This window comes from Pinus tabuliformis, chromosome 5_1, assembly GCF_031772625.1.
Source record: "Pinus tabuliformis cultivar Carrire ecotype Pingquan chromosome 5_1, CPIR1, whole genome shotgun sequence".
Classification (NCBI taxonomy): domain Eukaryota; kingdom Viridiplantae; phylum Streptophyta; class Pinopsida; order Pinales; family Pinaceae; genus Pinus; species Pinus tabuliformis.
In genome coordinates, this window is record NC_142305.1 from 41595139 (window position 1) to 41615604 (window position 20466).

The window sequence follows — 20466 nt, forward strand, 5'->3', positions numbered from 1 at the left end:
AAATAACATCTCAAAGAGGTCTCCAAAATATCTTGAAAAAGCAACCCACTCTCGACAATCCAAGCCCACAGCTCAAAAATTCCATGAGACAAAAATCAATTTTTGAAAAAATATTTTGCAATTTCAAAGTTATATAATGACTTTTGGACTCACAGTTTTTTCATTTCTATTTGGAGCAAAGAGCTGTGGAGCAAAATAGAGCAAGATTTCCTCTGATCAATTGGACCATTCAAATCTGTTAATTTTAGGTATGTTCTATGCTAGATCAATTTATTTAAATTTTCACAGTTAGCAATCACATTAGAATTAAGATAAACTGCAGATAGAACATAAATATAAATCGCAGAAGACAAGCCAAGACAAGAGGACTCAAGATGTGGTGCAAGCCAGGGACAAACCCAAAAATGTGGGGAAACCCTTGATCAATCCTTCTTTTATGTTCTTCAAAGTTCACCAGAGAATGTGAGAGAGATAGTACATTCACAAAAGAAGTCAACACTTTGACTTATCTATATTTGAGCATAGATCATCTCCTATAAGGATGAGATCAGTTGAAGGCATTCTGCTTCAACTGATTCTCCAAGGTGATGGCTTCACCTATCGTAGTGCTACCTTTCGTCCATTTGCTACACATAACTATGTGACACCATGCTATACTGTCACATGTGTTGAACCTTGATGACTAAGCTGCTCTTGCTCTCATAATCATGCTGCTCATTATTTATCATGCCCATTCTTTCATTCATCTTCATGCTACCCTTGCTAATGTGCATCATCATCATCATCTTGCTACCCTTACTAATGTGCATCATCATTATGCTGCCCTTACAGATATGGAATTCTATCACTGCTATTCATTGTGTTAGGGCTGCTACAGGGATGCCATTCTATCACTGTTGTTCATCATTTACACCTCCTAGTTATGACTGTACCTCAGAGACATCTCTATTCTGAGATTGTCTATTTGATGACCTTACTGCTCTCTATCACCCTTGAATGCTAGTCCCTCTACTCGAGTTTAGTTCACTTCTTAACTGTGGCTACTATACTTGGAGGCCAAGTGTTACATGTCTCCTTTGACTGCATTTTACTTCTGGACAACATATTAGGGCCTATTCATAAGGCTTCCTGACAATGTGTTAGGGCCTGTTCATAAGGCTTCTTGGACAACATATTAGGGCCTATTCATAAGGATTCTTGACAGCGTGTTAGGGCCTGTTCATAAGGCTTCTTGACAGCGTGTTAGGGCCTGCTTTAGCTGCATAAAGAACCCTCCTAGACCGCAACTTTGGACAGCGTATGAATCTCCTTAGACAGTGTATAGGTGTCTATGTTTACCGTGTAGATCAACTTGCGGCTAGGGCATCACCATTAGGCCAACGTATTACTCTTGGTGTCTCACTCCTTCTCCAAAAACCCAAGACGTGGAGAGGAGTAGATCACCTCAAGAATGTGTGTACCAAATGACATCAAATCCTCTTCTATTTATACCAAAAATGTATAGGTTGAATAGACATGACGTTTGGGCTTCTTGAGCCTACATAAGTTGCTAGCCAACTTAACAATTTGTCCATAACATAACTAAATTCATAACTTCATAAATACTTATCAGAATCGGATGATCTTTAGTTCAATCCTACACCTCTCAATGAGAGGGATCCAATAAAAATATCAGCTGCCATAAATAAGCTGACCCACATGGAGTTTGGCCCTAGTTGCCAATTTTAACACTCCCTCTCAACTAGGGACAACTCCATCAATTGATTCATATGTCCGGCTATACTATCTCTGCCATTAGTTCCCTGCACTGCTCTGCCTAGCTCTACTCATCTCTGCTCAACTCTACTGGCTCTGCTCTACTCTGCTTAGCTCTTCTTAGCTTTGCTGGCTCTACTCAGCTCTACTGGCTCTGCTCTACTCTGCTCAGCTTTGCTGGCTCTATTGACTCTGCTCTGCTCTGCTAAGCTCTACTGGCTCTGCTCAACTTTGTTGGCTCTGTTGGCTCTGCTTTGCTATGTGTTAGTGTCGGTCTTGAGCCCTCCATCAGTGATCAATAACTCTTTGCATATGCATTTATAGGTGTCTCATCAGTGTCAGTTTTGCATCCCACTAGGCATGCCATAACACTGAATGGAGGAGCTGGTCTTTGTTCCCTTCTTGGCTTTGCTGGATCAGGTCATACAACAATGAAATTGAGTCATACTTGTTTTTTTGTTTTTGTCTTGAGATCCCATGGTCTTAGGTCTAGGGTTTTGAGTCAAAATCATTTCAAGGTAATGAGTCATGGTTAGTAAGTGCCCAGCAATCCGGAAGGAATTTTGTACATATGTTTCATTATCATTTTCTTCAGCTACAGCTCACTTTATGCCTTGGATTTAAAAAACCCTGTTTTTAAGTCCAAGGCCATGAGGAATTTGTAAAAATAAAGAAATTTTCAAAAATTTGTAAAAGTGCCAGCAACAACCCTGGTTCATTCACTACAGTCCATCAGGCGGTCAACCTGCAAAAAGAACGGAGTCAAACGCATCAAGAGAGCTCATTTCAGGACAAAAAGACTCTAAACAGTGTTAAAAAGCAAAGCAAGTTGAAAACATTAGAAAGTGGGTTCTAAAGTTAAATTTTTTTTTAAAGTGACCCTATAAAAGCTAATTTCCCTCTCAATTCACTCTTATTATGCATTTGAAAGTCAAAAAATTTGTGTTAGAGGCAAAAGGAGGCAATTCGGGCAAGTTTCTGCAAGTTTCAAGGTTAGAAGTGGTGCGCGACCATTCTGGACAGGTGCGCGACCACCTGGGTGCGCGCGACCAAACGGAGGCCAAAGCGCAGTGTTAAATAACACGGGCGCGACCAAACGAAGGGGCGCGACCATTCTGAGGGCGTGCGCGACCAAAAAGTCTGCCCGCCTTGAAACTCTCCCAAACACTCAAATTCACTCAAATTTTTAAAGGTATGCCTATTCCACGTGTTGTGTGATGGTGTTGAGGTTACAAAAGAAGATTATGATGATGATTTTATGCCAAGAATCCGTAGAAGATAGGTTGAATTCACTTGATGTTTTGCATGCATATGTTTGACTGTTTGTTGTTTTTCAAGGCAACTTTTTCCTTAGTCCCTCCATTCATTTTCCCAAAGTTAAATTACATATGTTAACATGTCATTTTCATTAATCTCATTTGCAAGAAAAGCTCAAACCCTACCCCCAATCCTATGAAACCCTAACCCCTTCTAAACCATTTCAAAACCCTAGTTTCCCCCCATGTGTCATGTTCAAACCCTACACTAGTATATACAGCAAATTTACATATGTAAATACACAACAGAATGAAAAGAAACAATATAAAAACAAAAAGAAAAAATGATAGCAAGGCATGCTTATGAATATCACACAAAAAACAGTGAAAAATGTAACTTGCATAGCCTTATAAAAACAAAAGAAAAATGACCTCTTGCTGTGTAAATGTCAAAGATTAGTAGCTGTATGGTGCTCATGACAAAAATTCATTAAATATACAGCTGCATAGTTATCAAAGAGCAGTTTTGCTATGCTAGGGTTTGCAAAGTGACATGGTATTTATCTCCCTATCCCTAAACTCTGTTTTCCCTTACCTTTACCCTCATAAAAACCTTGATTCAATTGCTCATTAATCCCCTAAAATCCCTATGCAATTGATACCCTTCCCTTTTGACAAAGTATGTAATTGAAGACCCTAATTCACATATGACAAAAGTATGAAAGCTGCCAGCATTGTAAAGGACTGCTGTTATGAAATATGGTTGGCAGCATTGTTGATGGGTTCCTACTCCCTAACCCTAATTCCCATATCCCTCCATCTCCCTAATTCCCTTGATACAGTCCCTTTCCCATTTCCTTTTCAAATTGTCATAAAAACCCTTCTCTTCCCCTTGTAATCAAAATAACAAAATCCTGTTTCCCATTTAGTATCAATGACCATTTCAAAAGCTATGAAAAAACAGAGTATGCTCTTAAAAGACATTCAAAGTCAAAATTTAAGGAGAATAGCCTGTTAATGGTTTATAAATGATGCTGCCTTATCCCCCTATGCTTATGACATCCTCCCCTCCATCATGATGATTTTCATTGTCCTTTCCCTTGGTGATCATAAACATATTTCCCTAATACAGTATTCATTTGCAAATGATGAAAGATGGAATGACATGTTTAACATTGTGTGATTGTTTCCTTCAAAATTCCCTGTTGTTTATATATATTTTTTCCCTTTCCTTATGTAAATTCCCCCCCTTAACATGTCCCTCATGATTTTTCCCCTTGAAAACAGCATACTTCACAGCATTTTGCAGGCAGGGCAGCAGTCATCTTGACTTGTTTATTCCACCTTGCTCAATAACACCATGTCAACCACTGAGACTAATGAGAAAGGTGATGACCGGTCTTCTTCTACAGAGGTTGAGACACAGCAGAGGCCTCGTAAGGGTGGCAGAGGTGGTCATCATAGTGGTTACATGTTTGCAAGGCTAAAATGAAAATTCTCCAAAGGAAGCTGTCTGAGGCCCGGAAGAGGAAGAAAAGGACAAACCCACTCCGCATCTTGGCTGAGGCATCTCTCACTCATCATGGTACTGATCAGCCTTGATCTAGCATCAAAATGTGAAAATTTTGAGAATTTTGGAGCATTTTGGAAATTTTTGGTAAAATTACAGGTTTTGCCCACGGTTTGGTCTCACCCCGGGTGAGACCATTTTGGAGGACTGCTCGGAATTTTGAAAACTTGGCATTTTTGGAAAGGGCATGCAAAAATAAAAATTACCAATGCTTGGGAGAAGCCTGGTTTTGAGTTTTGAGCCTCCAAAAGCTCAAAATACATCAAAAAAATGACTTTCTGCCCACTTTTTGCGTTGCAGAAAGTGACCTTGGGAGAATTGATTTTTGAGGGGTCAAATCAACTCCAAATCCATAAATTCCACTTGGGATGGAAAGTTGACAGATCAAGCTTTCCAATGAGCGATCTTGCACCTGATTTGGACCAGTGGAACCCACTCAAAAACAGCTGTGAAGGTGCACGACCAGAACTTCCAGATTTGCCAGAATTCACATTTTTGGTCAAAAAAACACTGTTTTGACTATGGTTGACTATTTTTACTTGTAGATGATGGATAAATGTAATATGTTCATGGCACTTTGGTAGATTTTATCTTTCTTTACTCTTCTAGAAGCTTCCATGATGTAAAAAGTGAAAAATTAATGCATGGATGAGTTAGCTAAGTAATAGAGGCAAGTTGTTTGGCTGCCTATTTTCTAGTTCTTAGTTTAGAATTTGTTCAAACTGCTCCTAGAAAGCTGAGCTCGACCCCTAGAGGTGGGGAAAGGAGTTAGATGGTCTAGATGGTCTATATTATGCTCTCTCCTTCTCATTTTGATGGTTGGACTCTTGTGTAAGGAAGCTTTATTGTATATTGTGCATCTATTTCTGCAATTGAAGGCAAGGAAAGCCAGGGTTTTACAACATCTTTGAGGATTCTTGTGGATCTGATTGTTGATGGTGTGTTCTCTACATGTTCTTGTAAGTTTGTTTATGTGTTTCACATCTCTCTTATGCTTCTAAATTGGACAGATGAAGTGGTAAAGTTTGAACTCATGTTTTGACATGCTCAGCTTTTTAGTTTGTCCAATTTTAATGTTTTCTACTGTCTAGAGAGGATTCGAATTGTGTGTTTGCCCTCTTTAGCTTCTCCTCTATCATCTCTGATCATCCATCTCAGATTAAGGCATCAGCACTCATTCCTACCTTGCCCCTTAGATCCCCCTGTGAAAACTGTGCTCAATCCCCGCACCTTGAATTGCACTTCCACCAATTGCCACCAAAAACCCCAAAAATCATTAAATCAACCCCCTTATCAATTTACTAGCCTAAAATCTTTATTATTAATTGGTCAGCCTAATTATATTGAAAGATCTATCGGATCTGACCCGAGAGAGCCTTCTCATACCTCGTAGGGCTAGCTACGAGGTGAAATGGTTTGATGTAGCCTTGAGAGTTTGTCTATCTCAGCCTAGGTGAATCTCAAGCGCTAACATATTGGCAACCATACTGGGGAGAACAAACTTGTTTGTGGGTTGATGTGTTTGTTTCATAAGTCTTAGACGGAGCCTGAAGTTACGCCAGAAGCCTTCGAAAACGCTCTTGTTTTACATCAGCGTTAGTAGATAAACGCTGCTTCAGTCAATCTCCATGAGCTTGTGAATACGACCACTTCATTTGCATTTTACCCCAGTATTCAGATCTAATTGTTGATAGTGGACAACGATCAGACACTTGAAAGGCTGAAATCATTCACTGGCGACTCCTTCACTGAAAACTCCAAAGATCAATGCTTCATGGTGACTTCACTGCAGGAAGATCAGTAGCTGTGAGATTTTCATGATGGACCTAATTGCAAGAAGATATGCTCCCTTGAGCCGAGATCACATCCCCGGTTTTCCAAATAAAATTCCGAAGGTAGATTGGTCAAAGAATTTGCCTACATTTAGTGATGATGGTAAGAAGGACGCTGCTCTACATTTGGTTAGATTTCATATGCATATTCGCAAGTTGAAGGTGGATTTTCCTGAAGATTGCTTAATGAAAATATTCTTGGCCACTCTGGAAGGTAAAGCTCAATCATGGTATGAAAGTTTGCCACCTGCTTGTATTTACTGTTTGAAGGATTTTCATGTCTTGTTCATTGAAAGATATCAAGCATCTTATCCATCATTAAATTTGGTTCATGACTGTTGCAAGCATGCTTATAGTTTTATTGAAAGCCTTGAGAAGTTTTATGAGGATGATAATTTTATGGATGTTGAGATCATGGAGGCTTTGTATGAGAATCCATTTCAGCAACATGAAGAGAACCTAGAGGATTCCCATAGAGACGATCATGAAAATTTGCAGCAGGACCAAGATCTTAGTATGGTGGAAAATGAAAAAATTTCGCCTCTTGACAATCAACAGAAATTGCATGAAATGGATCAGCAGTATGAGGAAAATCTGTATACTCCTTCACTTGAAATCAATGAAGACAATCACTGTTTGAGCAGAAGAAAACAAAAGGCATTATCTCCTTTGTCCGAAGAGGAGATAGATCAGCTCTTGAGAGGTCTTGCTCCAGCTCAAGTTAATGCAGATTTGCAGTGCACACATGGTCAAGAAGATGATGGTGGACCTTCTTCCTCTTCTGAAAAGGATGACAGTCTTGTAAGCAGCTTTATAGATCAGCAGGTTGAAATTTGTTATATGGCTGAAGATGGTGAAAGAGAAGAGCTCATTTCAGATCTGCCCACAGAAGAAGATAGCATGCAAAGCCTGCATGAGGAGGTAATTCAGTCAGTTCATGAAAATCAAGATGACATCTTCATTCAAGTAAGTGAAACAGTTCCTTTGGATGAATTTATGATAGATGATAGAACTGTCATTTTTGCACCTCAAGAATCAGCTGAAGTTTCTTTCCTTATGATTGAAGAATGTAATGAGAATCCGGTTGTCATATCATATGAAGATCACCTACCATATTGTCTGACCACCGAAGATTATAGCATACAGGATTACCTTTCAGATTCTTCATATGTTTCATGTGCTGAAATGTTTTTCCAAGAAGAGATCTGCTCATCTACTTGTTCAGAATTTTTTGAAGCCCATGAGCATACTCTTATCGAAGCACATGATGAAGGAAGATCAGAGTTTGAAACAAAAGACACCTTGTTCTTTCAGCAGGAGGTGGCAATGGCAACTCTTCATGTTTTTCACGATCCTCTAGTAAGTTTGTTGCAGCCAGCAGTGATAGTGTTTATTGCAGTCTTCAGTGATGAAGGAGATCATGGTCAGCTATGTTTTTGGATGCCCGGTTACCAGTATCTATTGTTGATCATGAGATCTGATCAGGAGAATCAATCAAGAAGGCATCTGCTTGATTGGTTGCATTGGCATTTTGATATAGTTTGATGTATATTGTCTTGTAAGAGACACAGGTGGTTGTCATCATGATTTCACATCTTGATGGATTGCTGCCGTTTTTCCAAAAGCTTTGTAAAGTTCTGTTTCAAGTCGGTTTGAGTCATAGTCCTTTGAAAGTTTTTAGTTTATAATCCAAGTCAAATAAAGTCTGTTCGAGTATGGTTATATTTGTACTAGTTGACTCCATTGCCCAATGGATAAGGCACTGGTCTGCACTCCCAAGAGGTCTGAGGTTCTTGGCACCTCCAAGGAGCTGCCATCCCCATTGGAGCCAATGTTAGTGTCGGTCTTGAGCCCTCCATCAGTGATCAATAACTCTTTGCATATGCATTTATAGGTGTCTCATCAGTGTCAGTTTTGCATCCCACTAGGCATGCCATAACACTGAATGGAGGAGCTGGTCTTTGTTCCCTTCTTGGCTTTGCTGGATCAGGTCATACAACAATGAAATTGAGTCATACTTGTTTTTTTGTTTTTGTCTTGAGATCCCATGGTCTTAGGTCTAGGGTTTTGAGTCAAAATCATTTCAAGGTAATGAGTCATGGTCAGTAAGTGCCCAGCAAGCCGGAAGGAATTTTGTACATATGTTTCATTATCATTTTCTTAAGCTACAGCTCACTTTATGCCTTGGATTTAAAAAACCCTGTTTTTAAGTCCAAGGCCATGAGGAATTTGTAAAAATAAAGGAATTTGTAAAAATAAAGAAATTTTCAAAAATTTGTAAAAGTGCCAGCAACAACCCTGGTTCCTTCACTACAGTCCATCAGGTGGTCAACCTGCAAAAAGAACGGAGTCAAACGCATCAAGAGAGCTCATTTCAGGACAAAAAGACTCTAAACAGTGTCAAAAAGCAAAGCAAGTTGAAAACATTAGAAAGTGGGTTCTAAAGTTAATTTTTTTTTTAAAGTGACCCTATAAAAGCTAATTTCCCTCTCAATTCACTCTTATTGTGCATTTGAAAGTCAAAAAATTTGTGTTAGAGGCAAAAGGAGGCAATTCGGGCAAGTTTCTGCAAGTTTCAAGGTTAGAAGTGGTGCGCGACCATTCTAGACAGGTGCGCGACCACCTGGGTGCGCGCGACCAAACGGAGGCCAAAGCGTAGTGTTAAATAACACGGGCACGACCAAACGAAGGGGCGCGACCATTCTGAGGGCGTGCGCAACCAAAAAGTCTGCTCGCCTTGAAACTCTCCCAAACGCTCAAATTCACTCAAATTCACTCAAATTTTTAAAGGTATGCCTATTCCACGTGTTGTGTGATGGTGTTGAGGTTACAAAAGAAGATTATGATGATGATTTTATGCCAAGAATCCGTAGAAGATAGGTTGAATTCACTTGATGTTTTGCATGCATATGTTTGACTGTTTGTTGTTTTTCAAGGCAACTTTTTCCTTAGTCCCTCCATTCATTTTCCCAAAGTTAAATTACATATGTTAACATGTCATTTTCATTAATCTCATTTGCAAGAAAAGCTCAAACCCTACCCCCAATCCTATGAAACCCTAACCCCTTCTAAACCATTTCAAAACCCTAGTTTCCCCCCATGTGTCATGTTCAAACCCTACACTAGTATATACAGCAAATTTACATATGTAAATACACAACAGAATGAAAAGAAACAATATAAAAACAAAAAGGAAAAATGATAGCAAGGCATGCTTACGAATATCACACAAAAAACAGTGAAAAATGTAACTTGCATAGCCTTATAAAAACAAAAGAAAAATGACCTCTTGCTGTGTAAATGTCAAAGATTAGTAGCTGTATGGTGCTCATGACAAAAATTCATTAAATATACAGTTGCATAGTTATCAAAAGAGCAGTTTTGCTGTGCTAGGGTTTGCAAAGTGACATGGTATTTATCTCCCTATCCCTAAACTCTGTTTTCCCTTACCTTTCCCCTCATAAAAACCTTGATTCAATTGCTCATTAATCCCCTAAAATCCCTATGCAATTGATACCCTTCCCTTTTGACAAAGTATGTAATTGAAGACCCTAATTCACATATGACAAAAGTATGAAAGTTACCAGCATTGTAAAGGACTGCTGTTATGAAATATGGTTGGCAGCATTGTTGATGGGTTCCTACTCCCTAACCCTAATTCCCATATCCCTCCATCTCCCTAATTCCCTTGATATAGTCCCTTTCCCATTTCCTTTTCAAATTGTCATAAAAACCCTTCTCTTCCCCTTGTAATCAAAATAACAAAATCCTGTTTCCCATTTAGTATCAATGACCATTTCAAAAGCTATGAAAAAACAGAGTATGCTCTTAAAAGACATTCAAAGTCAAAATTTAAGGAGAACAGCCTGTTAATGGTTTATAAATGATGCTGCCTTATCCCCCTATGCTTATGACATCCTCCCCTCCATCATGATGATTTTCATTGTCCTTTCCCTTGGTGATCATAAAACATATTTCCCTAATACAGTATTCATTTGCAAATGATGAAAGATGGAATGACATGTTTAACATTGTGTGATTGTTTCCTTCAAAATTCCCTGTTGTTTATATATATTTTTTCCCTTTCCTTATGTAAATTCCCCCCCTTAACATGTCCCTCATGATTTTTCCCCTTGAAAACAGCATACTTCACAGCATTTTGCAGGCAGGGCAGCAGTCATCTTGACTTGTTTATTCCACCTTGCTCAATAACACCATGTCAACCACTGAGACTAATGAGAAAGGTGATGACCGGTCTTCTTCTACAGAGGTTGAGACACAGCAGAGGCCTCGTAAGGGTGGCAGAGGTGGTCATCATAGTGGTTACATGTTTGCAAGGCTAAAATGAAAATTCTCCAAAGGAAGCTGTCTGAGGCCCGGAAGAGGAAGAAAAGGAAAAACCCACTCCGCATCTTGGCTGAGGCATCTTTCACTCATCATGGTACTGATCAGCCTTGATCTAGCATCAAAATGTGAAAATTTTGAGAATTTTGGAGCATTTTGGAAATTTTTGGTAAAATTACAGGTTTTGCCCACGGTTTGGTCTCACCCCGGGTGAGACCATTTTGGAGGACTGCTCGGAATTTTGAAAACTTGGCATTTTTGGAAAGGGCATGCAAAAAGAAAAATTACCAATGCTTGGGAGAAGCCTGGTTTTGAGTTTTGAGCCTCCAAAAGCTCAAAATACATAAAAAAAATGACTTTCTGCCCACTTTTTGAGTTGCAGAAAGTGACCTTGGGAGAATTGATTTTTGAGGGGCCAAATCAACTTCAAATCCAGAAATTCCACTTTGGATGGAAAGTAGACAGATCAAGCTTTCCAATGAGCCATCTTGCACCTGATTTGGACCAGTGGAACCCACTCAAAAACAGCTGTGAAGGTGCGCGACCAGAACTTCCAGGGGCGCGACCAGAACTTCCAGATTTGCCAGAATTCACATTTTTGGTCAAAAAAACATTGTTTTGACTATGGTTGACTATTTTTACTTGTAGATGATGGATAAATGTAATATGTTCATGGCACTTTGGTAGATTTTATCTTTCTTTACTCTTCTAGAAGCTTCCATGATGTAAAAAGTGAAAAATTAATGCATGGATGAGTTAGCTAAGTAATAGAGGCAAGTTGTTTGGCTGCCTATTTTCTAGTTCTTAGTTTAGAATTTGTTCAAACTGCTCCTAGAAAGCTGAGCTCGACCCCTAGAGGTGGGGAAAGGAGTTAGATGGTCTAGATGGTCTATATTATGCTCTCTCCTTCTCATTTTGATGGTTGGACTCTTGTGTAAGGAAGCTTTATTGTATATTGTGCATCTATTTCTGCAATTGAAGGCAAGGAAAGCCAGGGTTTTACAGACATCTTTGAGGATTCTTGTGGATCTGATTGTTGATGGTGTGTTCTCTACATGTTCTTGTAATTTTGTTTATGTGTTTCACATCTCTCTTATGCTTCTAAATTGGACAGATGAAGTGGTAAAGTTTGAACTCATGTTTTGACATGCTCAACTTTTTAGTTTGTCCAATTTTAATGTTTTCTACTGTCTAGAGAGGATTCGAATTGTGTGTTTGCCCTCTTTAGCTTCTCCTCTATCATCTCTGATCATCCATCTCAGATTAAGGCATCAGAACTCATTCCTACCTTGCCCCTTAGATCCCCCTGTGAAAACTGTGCTCAATCCCCGCACCTTGAATTGCACTTCCACCAATTGCCACCAAAAACCCCAAAAATCATTAAATCAGCCCCCTTATCAATTTACTAGCCTAAAATCTTTATTATTAATTGGTCAGCCTAATCATATTGAAAGATCTATCGAATCTGACCCGAGAGAGCCTTCTCATACCTCGTAGGGCTAGCTACGAGGTGAAATGGTTTGATGTAGCCTTCAGAGTTTGTCTATCTCAGCCTAGGTGAATTCCAATCGCTAACAATATGCTCAGCTCAACTCTGCTCAACTGGCTCTACTCTGCTCTGCTTAGCTCTGCTGAACTATGAAGAAGAAGAATTGATCGAGAATGTCTCATACCATTCTCCACTGACTCGAAGTCAGTATCAGAGTATGTACCACTGGTCCCAAACCAATCTCAACCAACCCAAAGTCAACGTCATAGTGAGTACCACTCCTACCACTAGTCCTAGACCAGTCCTCCACTGACCCGAAGTGAGTCTCAGAGTATGTACCATTGGTCCCAGACCAGTCTCAATCTAACCGAAGTCAGCGTCATAGTAGGTACAATTCCTACAACTGGTCCCAGACCAGTATCATTGATCCCATATCAATGAAGGTCATCCTAGCATGGGGAATATGGTAGATACAACAATGCGTCCATCGATAATACTATGGTCCCTATCCTCATTTCCCTATTCATTGATCAGATGAGAGGTACTTCCCATGAGTCCCAGACTACATGGGTAGGATGCCTCGACATGAGAACTTAATCAATCCTATCCTCATAGGAGAACTAATCATCCTGCTACACAATCACCATGGAGAACACATCATCCAAGCCTCACAGGAGAACTAATCATCCTGCTACATAGTCGTCATGGAGAACACATCATCCAGACCTCACAGGAGAACTATTTATCCTGCTACATAGGAGAGCGAATCATCTTGTCCCACAAGAGAGCGAATCATCTTGTCCCACAGGAGAATGAATCATCTTATTCACAGGAGAGAAAATCATCCTGTCCACAGGAGAGCGAATCATCCTGTCCCACAAGAGAGCAAATCATCTTGTCCCAGTGCACACCACCAGGAGAGGGTGAGTCACCCTGTGGTCATATGTTACTCCAGTAAGAACTGAAAGCCCCCAGAGCTCCCAGAGCTCAATGTATGCAACATGCAGTACCCTTTTATAAGGGTCTGTCGATGACTCCAAGTCGTTCAGGAAAATCACAAATTTGATCTTTCCCCGGGCCTCTGACAACTTGTAGTGACCTGTACATCATCTCAATGCTATGGAGCCTCCTTGCACATCGACTTACCATATCCCAGATAAGGCAGTATCTGATGTCTATCTACTGGAGTAATCATTGAATATGGGATTCCTCAATAATCAACTCCCACCTCTGGTTATCACAGAGAATCACAGTGGTATTCATCATGTGTACTCACTGAAGAGTTTCCACAACCAGGCAACTTCAGATGAGGTCATACTCGTAGTTATGTATCCGGCCTCGGTGGTACATATAAAAACCGACTTCTACTTCCTGATCATCCATGATATAGAAGAAGAATCCAAAGAGAACCAACACTGAGACTTGTTCTAGTGATCCTCCACACTGCCTGCCCAGTAAGCATTCGAATAATCATGCAATTTTCATATTTCCGACAGTGTATCTCAATCCATGAGAGATTGTGCCCTGAAGATATCTCAAAATATTCTTGGTACCAATCCAATGAGGCTCAACCAAATATGAGCTCACCATGCTAACTGCAAAACATATGTCCGGAATCCAACTCCCTCTTACTTCTGGAAATGAGAGGGTCTGCACTTGTCAAAAATAGTTCATCCGCATAAGGTGCTGGTATGAGAGGTCTATCATCCACAACCTTTGAGAAATGGTTTGGATCGGTTTCACTCCTAGTGAATATCAACTTCATCAAAAAACTATCAATCCTCTCATACTATGCCCGGTGTGTTTTGCTTGAAGCCATAGAGGGCTTTCTGTATACATGAGATTCCCATTCATAAATCTCAAACTCCATGGGTTTTTCCAAACCTGTGAACCTGTTACATGAGGGGAATGGTCCCCTTGCAAGATTTTCCTTTGGTACATCTCAGACATGTACTTTCATGCTCTTTTTGAATTTAGGCTTCCCTATCACTATCTGACTCACAAACCTCCGGTGCTATGTGTCAATGGACGTGGTCCCTAGTGGACTTCTTGTAACTTAATACAACCCTGAACTCAAAAACATCTTTGAAAATTATATTTTCAAACATGTGCCTTTCCATCGACGAATGCCACCTTAAAACCTTCAACTTCCATTCCTGAAATGAACACCAAGTTCTTCTGTGATCAGGTACATAAAGGAGATTTTGTAAATGAATCAAGTTACCATCATTCAATTGAGAGGTAACATTCCCTACACCCTTTTCAGGATAGATGGCATCGGCTCCAAGTATAATCCCACGATTTTTTCCATCTCTACCAAGTTAGAGAGTGCACCCTTCTATCCGATGAAGTGCCTTGAAGCACTACAATCTATAAGCCAAATTCCTAAAGAATCTGAAGGAGAGGGCCAATACAAGATAACGCTTCTTTGTTACTTGTCATTCTTTTGATCATTGAAGATGTCTCTGTTGTTATCATCATTAAGTGATCTGTCCCTTCCATTCGGACACTCCTTCGCATAATGGCTGAACTAGTTATCTACCTTTCCTTCCACCCTGAGATCCGGTCTTCCAATGAAGTGATCTTTAGGTAGGACATATTCTGTTGCGTCATTCTGATGATATTCTCTGCTTCGACTTCACTCTTAGTGAATGAGAAGATGGATGATGATCCCATTGATTCTTTTGTCCTGTCCCAAATGTCTTCGGTGATTGCTCTTTCACTCTTGCTTGGGCATTGTCATCACCTCAACTCTGATACCATGTTAATTTTAGGTATGTTCTATGCTAGAGCAATTTATTTAAATTTTTACAGTTAGCAATCACAACAACATTAAGCTAAACTGTAGATAGAACATAAATATAAACCGCAGAAGACAAGCCAAGACAAGAGGACTCAAGATGTGGTACCAACCAGGGACAAACCCCACAATGTGGGGAAACCCTTGATCAATCCTTATTTTATGTTCTTCAAAGTTCAGCAAAGAAAGTGAGAGAGATAGTACATTTACAATAGAAGTCAACACTTTGACTTATCTATATCTAAGCATAGATCATCCCATATAACGATGAGATCAGTTGAAGACATTCTGCTTCAACTGATTCTCCAAGGTGACAACTTCACCTATCGTAGTGCTGCCTTTCATCCATTTGCTGCACATAACTGTGTGACACCATGCTGTACTGTCACGTGTGTTGAACCTTGATGACTGGGCTTATCTTGCCCTCATCATCATGTTGCTCATTATTTATCATGCCCACTGTTTCATTCATCTTCATGTTGCCCTTGCTAATGTGCATCATCATCATCATCATGTTGCCCTTACCAATGTGCATCATCATTACGCTACCCTTACAGACGTGCATCATCGTTATGCTGCCCTTATAGATGTGACATTCTACCACTACTGTTCATTGTGTTAGGGCTACTACAGGTATTCCATTCTATCAATGTTTTTCATCATTTACACCTCCTAGTTATGACTGTACCTTAGAGACATCTCTATGCTAAGATTGTATATTTGATGACCTTGCTTCTCTCTATCACCCTTAAATGTTGGTCCCTATACCCGAGTTCAGTTCACTTCTTAACTACGACTACTATACTCGAAGGCCAAGTGTTACATGTCTCCTTTGACTGCGTTTTACTTTTGGACAACATATTAGGGCCTGTTCATAAGGCTTCTTGACAGCGTGTTAGGGCCTATTCATAAGGCTTCTTGGACAACGTATTAGGGTATGTTCATAAGGATTCTTGATAGCGTGTTAGGGCCTGTTCATAAGGCTTCTTGACAGCGTGTTAGGTCCTACTTTAGCTACATAAAGAACCCTCATAGACTGCAACTTTGGACAGCATATGAATCTCCTTAGACAGTGTATAGGTGTCTATGTTTGCTATGTAGATCAACCTATGGGTAGGGCATCACCATTAGGCCAACGTATTACTCTTGGTGTCTCACTCCTTCTCCGAAAACCAAAGACGTGGAGAGGAGGAGATCACCTCAAGAATGTGTGTACCAAATGACATCAAATCTTCTTCTATTTATACCAAAAATGTATAGGTTGAATAGACATGACGTTTGGGCTTCTTGAGCCTACATAAGTTGCTGGTCGACTTAACAATTTGTCCATAACATAAATAAATTCATAACTTCATAAATACTTATCAGAATCGGATGATATTTGGATCAATCCTACACCTCTCAATGAGAGGGATCCAATAAAAATATCAGCTACCATAAATAAGTTGACCCACATGGAGTTTGGCCCTAGTTACCAATTTTAACAAAATCACCCCAAAGTTATGAGGTAATCCTCAAATCATACTTGTAATGTTTTTTGATAGTCTTTAGAACTTTTCTTAAAGTTTTGACCATGGGAAATTATGCCCAAAAATCCAACTCTATGTACACGTGGTTTGGATGTGATTAACCCATGTATACGATGACCCTACACGTGACTGTGTGTAAAGGGAACTCGTGTGTATGCGAGTTAAAGTTTGAACATAAAACCTAACGGTTGAAACTCTAATTTTTTGCAGGATGACTATAACATGGAGGGAAAGAGAGCATACCATTATTGATAATGAGGTAATGAATGACCAAAATGCACTAGACGCTCTGAGAGGCTGTGGCTTATTGAAATTCTTCAAAATGCCAAACATGAAAGCCAATACGTGCTTGCTCGAACTACTGATCCAGTACTGGAGTGCAGAGGATGATGCCTTCATGATAGAACAAATGCCTCTACAGATTGAGGTCGAAGACATCTACTTTATTACAGGTCGCACTCGAAGAGGGGATGTCATGCATTCAACTGGAATGATAGGAAGTAGTCTTTTGGTATAAGACTATGTCCATATATACTGTCCTGGACATCCAGAGAAGATTGGAAGTCAAATTCCAATCAAACATGTGTAAATTTTATGCTTGAGGATTCTGCTATTTACCATTGCACGGGTAAATGGGTTAGCTTCGCTACATTAGGCATCACAAGTGTCCATGAGCCTGGCAGTGGAATGTCTTACCATGGTATTTGACTGGTGCACGCCTCTTCTGACTAACATGAAGAGCCAATTGACCTCTATACAGAAGGGTCAGATGAAGAATTTTGGATATGGGACTATCTTATGCTCATTCTTCTTCGAGAAGGTACCTGGGCTACATCCCAAAGTATCAGTGTCCATCAGCAGCCCTAGAGATCCACGAATGGGTAGATGGGCAGACTTGATGAAATGCCTTGGAGGCGGGGACGTGCCTAGAACGACTTTTGATGATGAGTTTTTCACCTGGTGGGACCAAAAAATCATCATAGTTGACGACTACCCATATGCCGGTATGGATTTCCGAGGAGATCCAGACTTAGTGTTACCACCAAATGCGGCATGGGGAGACATAGGTAACAATTTTTTAAGTTTTTGTGAATTTTTAAGATTTTTTGGATTTTTTAATATGAAATGAACTTAGAAATATTTTTTATGAGACAAAATACTAACAAAATTACCATGTTCCAGATGTGGGTCCAGTGAGATCAGATGGATTTTCAAGGCACTGGCATCACGGAAGAGGGGCCGAAGAGGCAGTAGCTGAGATAGAGAGAGTCCTATATGCAGTTCAGAGAAACTTGGTGAGACTAACTCACCAGGTACCTATGATAGCCATAGAGGATCTACCTGAGGAGATGCAGCGCTGCATGGTAGGGGTACCACGGGACTGGGTCCGGATACTTCAGCGTGTAGCCAACGCGGTGGTTAACGTTTTAGCTGCTCATCCTGAGCTGGGTCGATAGACAGACCTATGTATGATTGGACATGATTATGGGCATGAACCCAAATTTTGAGGGCATCTTGTCCCAATTTTTTATATTATTTTTTGAACACTCTATCTATATACAGGTGATTTTATGATATATATACAGATTCAAATTTTTTGATGTTATTTAATTAGATGAATGATTAATGTTCCAATCTAATGCTTGATTAGCAATAGAGTCTGCTAATGAATTCTCAGATTGTGGAATGTGAACATATGTAATATAAATAAATGATCGTTGCAACATTCTCACTCTAAAAAATTGGCGATATAAATAAGGATCACGAACCCAATAAATGTTATTTAACTGCGACACCACTAGCTGTGAGTCTAGATAAAATACCAATGAATCAATCCCATAAGAAATTGCTTCAGATAGTAAATTAAGAATGGCAGTATATTCGGCAATGTTATTCGAAGCAGGGCCAATACATACTCCCCTCGACACCATCAACTGGCCAGATGGATAATAAATCACCCAAGCCGTGGAAGCAAGATTCCGAGTGTGCCAACTAGCACCATCGGCGAATCTGAAATATATCGAATCATCCATCAACACCTGCCAAAGCAGATAAAAAAATGTTGATATCACAAAATGCCAGACAAATATGTACAAAGATACAATATATACAAACAAGCAATTGCTCGGCCGAAGCCTAAGCAAAATACTTCTTAAGGTAGATCCATTTTCGAGGCTCCGCCAGCTTGTTCCCTTCAAAATCAATTAATTCATAGGCCCATTTTCCCAAAACTTGCTTGACTATAAAGGGACCATACCACATAGACTTGAATTTTCCGACCCCCAGGGCATCTTTTTCTTAGTCCTAGACTAAGACAAGGTCACCTTCAGAAAAAACCCGAGGACGGATAGCTTTATCATATTGGGTTTTAACCCTCTTCTTATGGGCTTCGTTTATTATGGCTGCATCACAACACTGCTCATCAAGATGTTCCAAATGAACGAGGTGTTCTTTGAGACTAGATGTCTTTGGAAGACGTTCTACAACTAGCTTAAGGGATGGAATTTCACATTTGATAGGAAAAATAGATTCCATCACGTAAACTAATTGAAAAGGAGTAAAACTGGTGGCAGTCTTAACCGAGGTTCGATATGCCCAAAGTGCCAGGTACAACATGATGTGCCAATTGGATTGATTTTTATCAATTGTCCTTTGCAGGATAGTCTTAAGGGACTTATTCACGGCTTCGACTTGCCCATTGGCCTGAGGACAATATGGAGATGAATGCTCCTGCCAAAATCCCAACTTGAGAGATAATTCGTTCATCAGTTGATTCTGGAAGTGACTACCATGGTCAATGACAATCTCTCTTGGGATACCAAATCGTGAAATAACCTGGTTGAAGAGAAACAAGGCTATTGTTTCACTATCATTTTTGTAAGTAGGCATGGCCTCAGCCCACTTCGTAAAGTAGTCCACAGCCACAATGATGTACTTGTGATTCATCGCCGAAGGAAACTTACAAGTAGTAAAATCAATGCCCCACTTCGTAAATGGACCGACAGTGATAACAGGAAAAATTGGAGCTGGATGCGTGCACATTTTCCAAGTATAGATTTGACAAGGATGGCAATGTTTGACCGCTTCAATACAATCTTTGAAAATTGAAGGCCAAAAGTAGCCTGCACGCAAAATTTTATGGGCTGTTGCAAGCCCTGATAGATGACCACCACAAGCTCCACAGTGGCAATCATTAAGTATAGACTCAACTTCTTCCAAAGTTCGGCAACACCTAAGGATTGAGTCAACCCCTTTGCGATATAATGTATCACCAATGATAACATAGTTTTTGGCAAGGTGACGTAACTTTCAACGCTCATATTTGGAGAAAGTGGGTGGGAACTTCGAAGTCTGGAGATATATAATGATATCTCCGTACCAAGGATCTTGTGAAGAAATGAGGAATAAATGTTCATTGGGAAATTTTTCCTCATAAACAATGGCTTCCTCACAAGGTAGCTCTCAAATTAATTCCGCAAAAACTAATGACTTCTTAGATTTGGATGACAATAAATCGAGATCTAATTCTTGCAAAATAACAATCCATCGATTATAGTTTCCCCGAATCACTCACCTACTGAGGACAAACTCAAAAGGATTGACTACCACTAAGATGAACGTTTTGCGTAGCATAATGTAATGACGAAGCTGCTGGACAACATGGACAGCTGCCAAGGCCAATTTCTGGATGGGAGAATAGTGTAGCTTAGGTCCTACTAAGCCTCTACTCAAGTAGTAGATTACATGCTCACTGAGAGCATCATCCTCCTGAACCAGAACCATACCAATGGTTGATTTTGTAACAGTGAGATATAAAAGGAAATATCTGCCATAATCTGGTGGACTCAACAATGGAGCAAAGGTTAATGCCTTTTTCAAAGCATCAAAAGA